This window comes from Dreissena polymorpha, chromosome 8 (genome assembly GCF_020536995.1).
Source record: "Dreissena polymorpha isolate Duluth1 chromosome 8, UMN_Dpol_1.0, whole genome shotgun sequence".
Taxonomy (NCBI): Eukaryota; Metazoa; Mollusca; class Bivalvia; order Myida; family Dreissenidae; genus Dreissena; species Dreissena polymorpha.
The window spans coordinates 96,253,587-96,262,208 of record NC_068362.1 but is presented as its reverse complement, the minus strand read 5'-3'; positions in this window follow the sequence as shown (position 1 = coordinate 96,262,208).

Sequence of the window (8,622 nt, the reverse complement as noted above, 5' to 3'; positions counted from 1 at the left end):
ATAAACTAATGGCACTATAACCTCAAAGTCCTTAACAAAAAGATGGACTTATTTGCCCATTATGCTCAATATCCGTCACAGTTAATGAACATTAAACGTTAACCATCACCAGGATCATATGTTATAACGTTTTAAATTCATTTTAATAACTGTTTAAGACTAGGACATATTTTCAAGTGTCAAGTTTGACATAATTAAAACATTGAGGAAAGCTCTGTATGTGGAGCTATTGTTGGACCCCAGTGTCAATCAATCTAATTTATTGTAAGCTATTTTAATGAATTGTTTATAGTCTTACCTTAATTTCCAGCTTTTTGGTAAATGTTACCACTTAAAGCTGTCTTAATCCAAAGATTTTTCCATTTAAAGCTCTTACACATGTTGTTGTGGATGAACTGGCAGCCATCTTGATTTTTACTGTACCCTATTGTCGTTGCCAGGTTACAGGTTATTCTACAAGCGTTCACCATTGATTTTAAATAGTCTTTAAGGAAATGTTTTCAAATTGTAGCGGCAGAAAACGCTCTTTTGAGGTGATTGAAATTTCTTAGGCTATTGTTGTTATTTATGATTGTATTGTATTGTAGAACTTGAATGTTTGGCATCTTTCTTAAAGTTTCTATGAGCACCTGTTAAGGCATAGCTGCATCCGGCGCAAAATTTGTTGTGGTATGCGCACTGTGTCGTGTGTCGGGCGCATTGTGCCATGTGCCTGGCGCAGTGTCACAGTGCCAGGCACAAGGCGCAGTGTCCCAGTAGTAGATAAAGCTGAGATTTTCTCATAACTGAACTTACGAACATTTGGGTAACATCTCCCATTCAACTTTAATTTAGAATTTCAGTAAGCGAACTTTGTTAAATCTAGTAAAATAAAACTATTGAAACATAGAGTAAAATATTGAATACATATATAGTACACATTTGAATTTTATATTACGACATTAACATTTCTTTAAGATGCATTTCTTGCTGGAGAATAAAAATACATGGACGGGCTATTCGGTTTTGGTTTTATTGAAAACACTTGACGAAATCCCCATCATATTTCTGTAAAGGCGCGGACTGGGTCCTAACATTTGGCGGGCAGCGGTGGGATCGGCTATTTTCCAAGGCTGATCCAGTGAAATGAACACTACGCGAGAACTTTAATATCGGGCAAAATTATATAAAAGATGAACATTACGCTACCGAAATTACAATAAATCGAGTTTAAACAATAACGCTTCTAAAACATTGTAAAACAAATATAAACAGTTTAACTATTTATCTGCCAATTGATTTACCGCACACCGTAAAACATAATATTAAGTAGACATTCAATTTTGCACTTGAACATGCGCATTTATTTAAAAGATCGTGCATCAGTAAGAAGTATATTCTTAATGTGTATATTTTAATAAAACAGACATAGACTTTAATTAAACAATGCATTCGCCGTATCGAGCGTATAGCGATGGTGAAGTGTATTTTCGGAGGCGTTTCGTCGACGGGGATGATGGAAGCGGCGAATCGGAAGCAGATGTCAGTTCCGACGAAACTGATGATGGCCGCAGCACCATATCGATGAACCAACCGACGGATATCGTATCAACGAAACAGCAGACGAATACCGGCGCAACGAACCAGCCGACGGAAGAATCGTCGGCGCATGCGAAATTATCAGAAATGGCGGCGATCTTACAAGATGTGGTAAAAGAACTGCATCTTCTCAAGCAGACGAGTCAGAATAATGGTGGCACCGTTTATTCTGACAATAACAACAATAAATCTGCTGGTGCGGGTGAGGGCGAGAGTTACGATGTGCCGAGACCTTGCACACCTATTAGCCCGAGGAGGCGCCACAAGGGGGTGCGCTACGGAAGTACCGCAAGTGATGGGGACTGAAAGTGGACACACCAGGTTCTACAATAATAGAGCTAGTGTAGCTGAGAGCGCATATGGTACTCAGGACATGCGAAAAGCAGGGTCGCCGCACAGAAGCTACGTCGAGCAACGTGGCCACGTCGGCTTTGGTAGAAATGAGCCGGGCTGGCCAATGCCGGTTCGTCGTTATACTGGGGAACGTGTCATGCGTGATCGGTTGTTTACGCGTGATCCACCACGGGTTGATCAAGGCTTGGACATTGACCGCTTTGCAATGATACGAGACGTCCACAATATTTTGCATATCCTTTCGAAAAGGAATATTCGCCGTCAATTGGACCGAAACCACTTCCAGTGAAACTGCCGTCGTTCTCGGGAAAACAGCAGTGGGCGACCTGGATTGCACAATTTGAAACAATAGCAAATCGGTACCGCTGGGATGACGAAGAAAAGCTGAACCAGATATTGCCAAGACTGGAAGGCGAAGCAGCACAATTCGTGTTCACACAGCTTTCTCCGTACATTATTAACGGCTACCAGGAGCTCGTTGGTGAACTGAACAATCGGTTCCGGGTAATAGAGGCACCGGGGGCGTTTGCGGCAAAATTCAGTAGGAGATTCCAGCGACATGGAGAAAGCATGGAAGAATATGCCGCTGACTTAAAGAGTCTGTATGACAAGGCGCATAATTATAGAGTTAGGCGCACAAGAGATGAAGATCTTGTCAGGAAGTTCCTAGACGGACTAAATAATGAAGAGTTGAAATGTGAAATCGAATTCCACAAAGAGCCGAAGAACATCGACGAAGCGGTGTATTATGCTGTAAACTACGTCCAGATACGAAGTTCTGGCAGGGGCGATCGCAATGGGGAGCAAAATGCAAGACGGGTAACTTCGGAGGCCAGTGAAAATCTCGACTTTCGCACAAATCAACGCGCTCGAGATAGTGGGCCGATGTACCGGAACAGATATTGGAACGAAAGATTTAAGACCAAATTTGATATAAAACGTTGATATAAAACCAGCCCAAAGTGGATTTGAAGCAGAGAATTCACGTGACTGTGAAATGAAAGCTTTATTGGACAGAGTCGATAAATTAGAGCGCGAAAGAAGATCAGCGGGCGGAAAGCGCAACGTGGAGTGTTTTCACTGCCATAAGCTAGGGCACTACGCAAGAGAATGCCAAACCAAGTCAAATGTTGCACAGGACAATGTCGAAACTGTTAATGATGGACATTTAAACATCAAAGGACCGACTTTTGCGGCAAAAGGGTGGTCCATGTAGAGGAAATGTCGCGAGGCCAAACTATTAATCACATAGATGAGGTGTCGACGCCAGTTAACTTGCCAGTGGCGAGCAACACAAGCACTGAAAAAAAAAACGGATGTATCGAGGTTGTCAAAGGGGTATCGGGTAGGACTCGAGGGATGCTACGTTGAAGGGTATGCAGAAGGCGTACCGGTTGTATTTACCGCGGATACTGGAGCAACGAAAACCATCATATCGAAGTACGTCTTCAAGCGGATAAATTCGCGAGATCAGCCAAAATTGCGGGGGTCTGTGAGCCTTGTTGGACCTAATGCAGTACCTATTAAGGAGTTAGGTATGGGTGTTTTGGGGCTCGAGGTTGGACCAGTCACGTTGGAGCGTGAAGCAGTTGTAGCGGATATTGAAGACGACGTTCTATTGGGGTATGATGTTCTTGGTTCGAAAGATAATGGTCCTGTTGACATCCTGTTGAGTAGGAACGTGCTGGTTCTGAATGGCGTCGAAATAACGTGTGTAAGAGATGAAACGGCGAGAAAGGTATGGGTAGCTGACGATGTAACAGTACCAGGAGGAACGGAGGCTGTCATTGATGTGTTTGTTGAAAGGCAAGAAGGCGATGATAAGCGAGTGGGGGATTTTGTGGTCGAGTCAACCAAGTCCCTAGATGATACCCACCAGCTGTTAATGGCGGCAACGCTTGTAAACTTGAATACGAATCCCACGTGCAGGGTTTGCGTGTTAAATCCTTTCTCAAAAGAAGTTATATTGCGACAAAATACGTTTGTAGGGAAAGCTGAAAAAGTTGAGAACATTGTTGCGATAGTTGCAGAAGCAGAATCAGGAAATGTCGAAAGAGTGTCGATACGGCGAGTGTATGTGTCTGCCGAGGCTGCCGTGAGCGAAGCGTATGAGGAAGCAGATGAGAAAGAAGTACCCGATCATCTAATTGATATGTATAAAAGATCAACAGAGGGAAAAGACATTAAGCAAAAATGAATAGTAGCTGGCCTTTTGAAGAAATATAGCGATATTTTCTCAAAAGCGAAATGGGACATTGGTTTAACAAATGTCGCTGAACACTAAATTGACACGGAAAATGCTGCACCAATAAAGCAAAGACCACGACGGGTACCCATGGCGTATGCTGATGAGGAGAGGAAGGCCATAGAAGAGCTGCTAGAAAATGGGGTTATTAGGAAAAGCACTTCCCCATGGGCATCCCCAATCGTGTTGGTACGAAAGAAGTCTGGAGCGATCCGCCCGTGTGTGGACTACAGGCGACTCAATGCGTTAGTGAAATATGATGGGTTTCCGCTTCCCCGTATGCAAGACTGTCTTGATGCTGTAGCAGGGTCTTCACTCTTCAGTAGCTTTGACCTGACTAGTAGGTATTTTCAAATACCGCTGACGAAGGAGGACATCTCTAAGAGCGCATTTGTCTGCAAATATTGCCAGTATGAGATGACGCGTATGCCGTTTGGGCTCAACATCTCTGCACATTTCAGAGAACCATGGAATTGGTACTTCAAGGTCTCCAATGGATAACATGTTTAGTCTACGTTGACGATGTGGTGGTGTTTGGAAGGGACTTTTCGGAGCACATTTGCAGAGCTGACGAAGTACTGGGGCGAATTAAGCAAGCTGGATTAAAGTTACGTCCAGACAAATGCAGCATTTTGCAAACGGAAGTGGTGTTCTTAGGCCATATCGTTTCGAGCGATGGAGTTCTTCCGGATCCTTCTTATGCTTCCAAGATCGCCGATTGGCAACAACCCACAAATGGGAAGCAGGTGAAGCAATTTGTCGCTACGGGGTCGTACTACCGACTGTTTATCCGCGACTTCGCGAAAATTTCAAGACCCCTTGTGGATTTAACGAAAAAAGATGTTGCGTTCCTGTGGGACGGTAAATGTGAGGCGGCTTTCCAGCACATCAAGAAGACTCTAATGGGGCCCGACGTGATGGGTTACCCATTGAATGATGGTGGAACGTTCGTCCTAGATACTGACGCATCTGGGACTGGGATCGGAGCTGTACTGTCCCAAGTGCAAGAAAATAGGGAAAGGGTAATCGCGTACGCTAGCCGTTCATTAAACAAGGCCGAAAGGAATTACTGCATCACGGAACAGGAGCTATTAGCGGTGGTGTACTTCATGAAGTACTTCAGACAGTACCTGTTGGGAAGAAGGTTTACGGTGAGAACTGACCATCAAGCCCTGGTATGGCTTTTCAGCATGAAGGAGCCGAGTTGCAAGATTGCCCGCTGGTTGGAGATCTTGGCGCCATACGACTTCGATATACAGTATCGGCCAGGCATCAAGCAAAGCCACTGTGACGCCCTTTCAAGGTGCCCGATCCCGATGGACTGTAATTGCGATGATGTCGACATGACCGAAGCTCTGAAATTCGGACCGTGCCGGAAGTGCCGTCGTAGAGCCGAGTTGATGGTCTCAAGGCGAACACAGAATGGCACTGAACCAATCGTGGTTAGACCAATATCGGACCTGTGCACAGATCTTACACTAGAAGCAGCTGATGTATCGGTGAATGGAAATAGTGATGAGGTGGAGCAGATAAGAGGGATCACTGTCAATGACGACCAGATTCCATCATCGTCGAAGATTTCAGAGCCTGTGCGCCAAGAAGCAGCCATGTGGATCAATGGCTATACTACGGCAGAAATTCAAGAAGCCCAGATAGACGATGCAGATGTTGGGCCTATCCTCAGAGCGTTGCGAACTGGTGTTAAGCCAGGGTTTTCGGAAATGGAAACATCCAGTCGCGAGACAAGGCATTACTGGCTCTTGTGGTCCAGCTTCATGATCTTGGATGACGTTCTCTACCGGATCTTCCGGAAACACGATGGAACTGCAGAGTTTCACCAGTTAATCGTTCCACACTGCATGAGAACAATGGTGATCAAGCAGGCTCATGACTGCTAAACTGCGGGGCACTTGGGCGTTAAACGTACGAAGCGCCGGGTATTGCAGGGGTTCTACTGGTTTGAGTTGAAGAGCGACATAATGCTTCATGTCCGTGCATGTAATGTGTGTGAAGCCGATAAAAAGCCTCACAAGACACCAAAAGCACCCATTGGTCACTTAAAGGCTAATGCCCCTTGGGATGTACTCGCCATCGACTTCTTGGGACCGCTTCCGGTTACAAACCGGGGCAACAGGTACATTATGGTAATGACAGATCATTTTTCAAAGTATGTTGAGGTGACAGCTGTGCCAACTCAAACTGCAGAGAATTGCGCAAGGGTAATACTCAACGAGATCATCAACAGGTGGGGAGCTCCGCTAGTTGTACATAGTGACCAAGGTGCGGCATTTGAGAGCCAGCTATTTAAAGATCTGTGTGTTCTCATGGACGTAAAAAAGACTCGCAGTAGTCCTCGCAATCCTCGGGGAAACGGTTATGTTTAAAGATTCATCCGGTCCCTCATGAAGATGGTCAGAGCATATCTGAATGACGAGGAGAAAGATTGGGATCTGTACCTGGGTTGTCTGGCGGGAGCATACAGAGCGACCCCTTGTAAGTCAACATGGTGGTGCTTGGCCGAGAGATACGATTACCGGCGGACGTTATGTTTGGTCACATAAAGGTTGCAAACGAGACTGGAAACCAATCTGACTTTGCAGTTCAAATTAGAGGGCGCATGCGGAGGGCACATGAGGTTGCAAGAAGGCATTTAGAGGCAAATGCAAAGCGCAGTAAAGAGGTGTACGATGTGCGCCTCTCCTTCCACAAGTACGAAGTTGGTGACGTGGTTTGGCTGTTACATGAAACGCGAAGAGTCGGTATAAGTGCAAAACTACAGAAAGCATTTGATGGTCCGTTTTTTGTTAAAGGCAAAGATATCTGAGATTAATTTTGTGATCCAGTTGGGGAAAAAAGGCCCGGAGAAAGTAGTTCATCATAACAAGTTGAAGCCATATACGGGTACTAACCTTCCGAAATGGATTGATGGAGCACGGAAGAACTTATAGTAATCTGTCCCGTTACGTGTCGTGATTTTTTATTTATTTTTGTGTGTGACACAACCGTTTGAAAGACTTTGTTATCTAAATACTTTTGTGTGAGTTAGGTTCGATTGTGAGACGCGAATTTAAAGTGAAAAAACATTAATCTTATTAAAGACTGTACGCGAGTCGCCGAAGTAATTTAAAAAAAAACACACAAACAAACCGAAATAGTGACACGATAGCTTAAATGCAAATAATAGTGTTACACAAAATTCCCAGCAAGGAATGCGCATTAAAAAATATAAATTAAGTTTTCAAATGACTTATGAGAGTACGGACTTCAAATTAAGACCGAAATCAATGATTGTGTATTTGCAGATGATGGAGTATGGGAAGAGATCGAGAAAGCGGCCTCTTTTCTCGTGCATTCATTGTAAGAGAAATAGGACGAGTTATGTGAATGAGATGTACAGGATGGCCGACCACGTTCAAAAGCCTATTTCCCTTTGGACCAAGCACCGTTCTATTGCTCTCTGTGCTTGTTTAGGTGCTCATCGAGAGAAGCTTTGAATAAGCATGTGACGGACTATAAGAGGCATGCAGTGTTGGCGGCAATGCAGGGAGGTGGAGACCAAAGTAAGGACCTCGTCGAGAATGCACACCCCAAGGAGGTCCAAGAAGGAGATGATTACAAGCTTGCTGCGCACGAGACTAGCGACCAAGGCCAAGGCGAACTAGTAAATGTGAAGATGACACCGCAAGTTTTTGCTAATCTGTTTAAAGGACCCGGCATGTCTACTGGGACAGCTTTGCCGTACACACCGACAAGACCCGAGTTCAACAGATTTGAGACCTCCAAAACTGTTCCCTTTGAGCAGGATTTGGACAATTTCGATGTGTTTGATGACTTCTATCAAAGTCCCGCAACAGTCAGTGTAGGGTCGGAGTTTCCAACCTATCTACCCATACCAGTGATTTCCAGTGCCAATGTCAGTGCCAGTGTAGGGTCAGGGTTTCCAACCTATCTACCCACACCAGTGATTACCAGTGCCAATGTTGGAGTTCCTCAGGCGACCCCAGCCCAAGGCGGACAAAATGACTTAAGTCAACATAAGGTGTGCGCGATAGCTCCAGGCTTTAGTTCAAGGTTAAGCACACCAGTGATGGACGAGCCAAAGCGGGTGGTGTTGAAGGCAGCAAGCACGCAGACGGAACAGGAAGCTACACAGGAGCCCAGTTTAGTTGCGACCGCTCTATTCCAGCTGGAGAAGACGATCGAAAGCTCCATCGGCAAATTGATATCGGCCTTGGAGTGGAACAGTCGGGCGATAAAAAACCTTGAGGTAACAGTGCATAAGGCTGGGGACCAGCGGCGTCAAAAGGACCATGAACCGGATGAAATGGGGGCAAAGCGCCTAAATAAATAAACAGTGGACAGTTTCGTTTTGGTTCTCTTGTTGAATGTTCAAATTGTTTCACTAGTAATAGGGTATGCCCTGTTAAGTGTTCAGACTTTAAGTG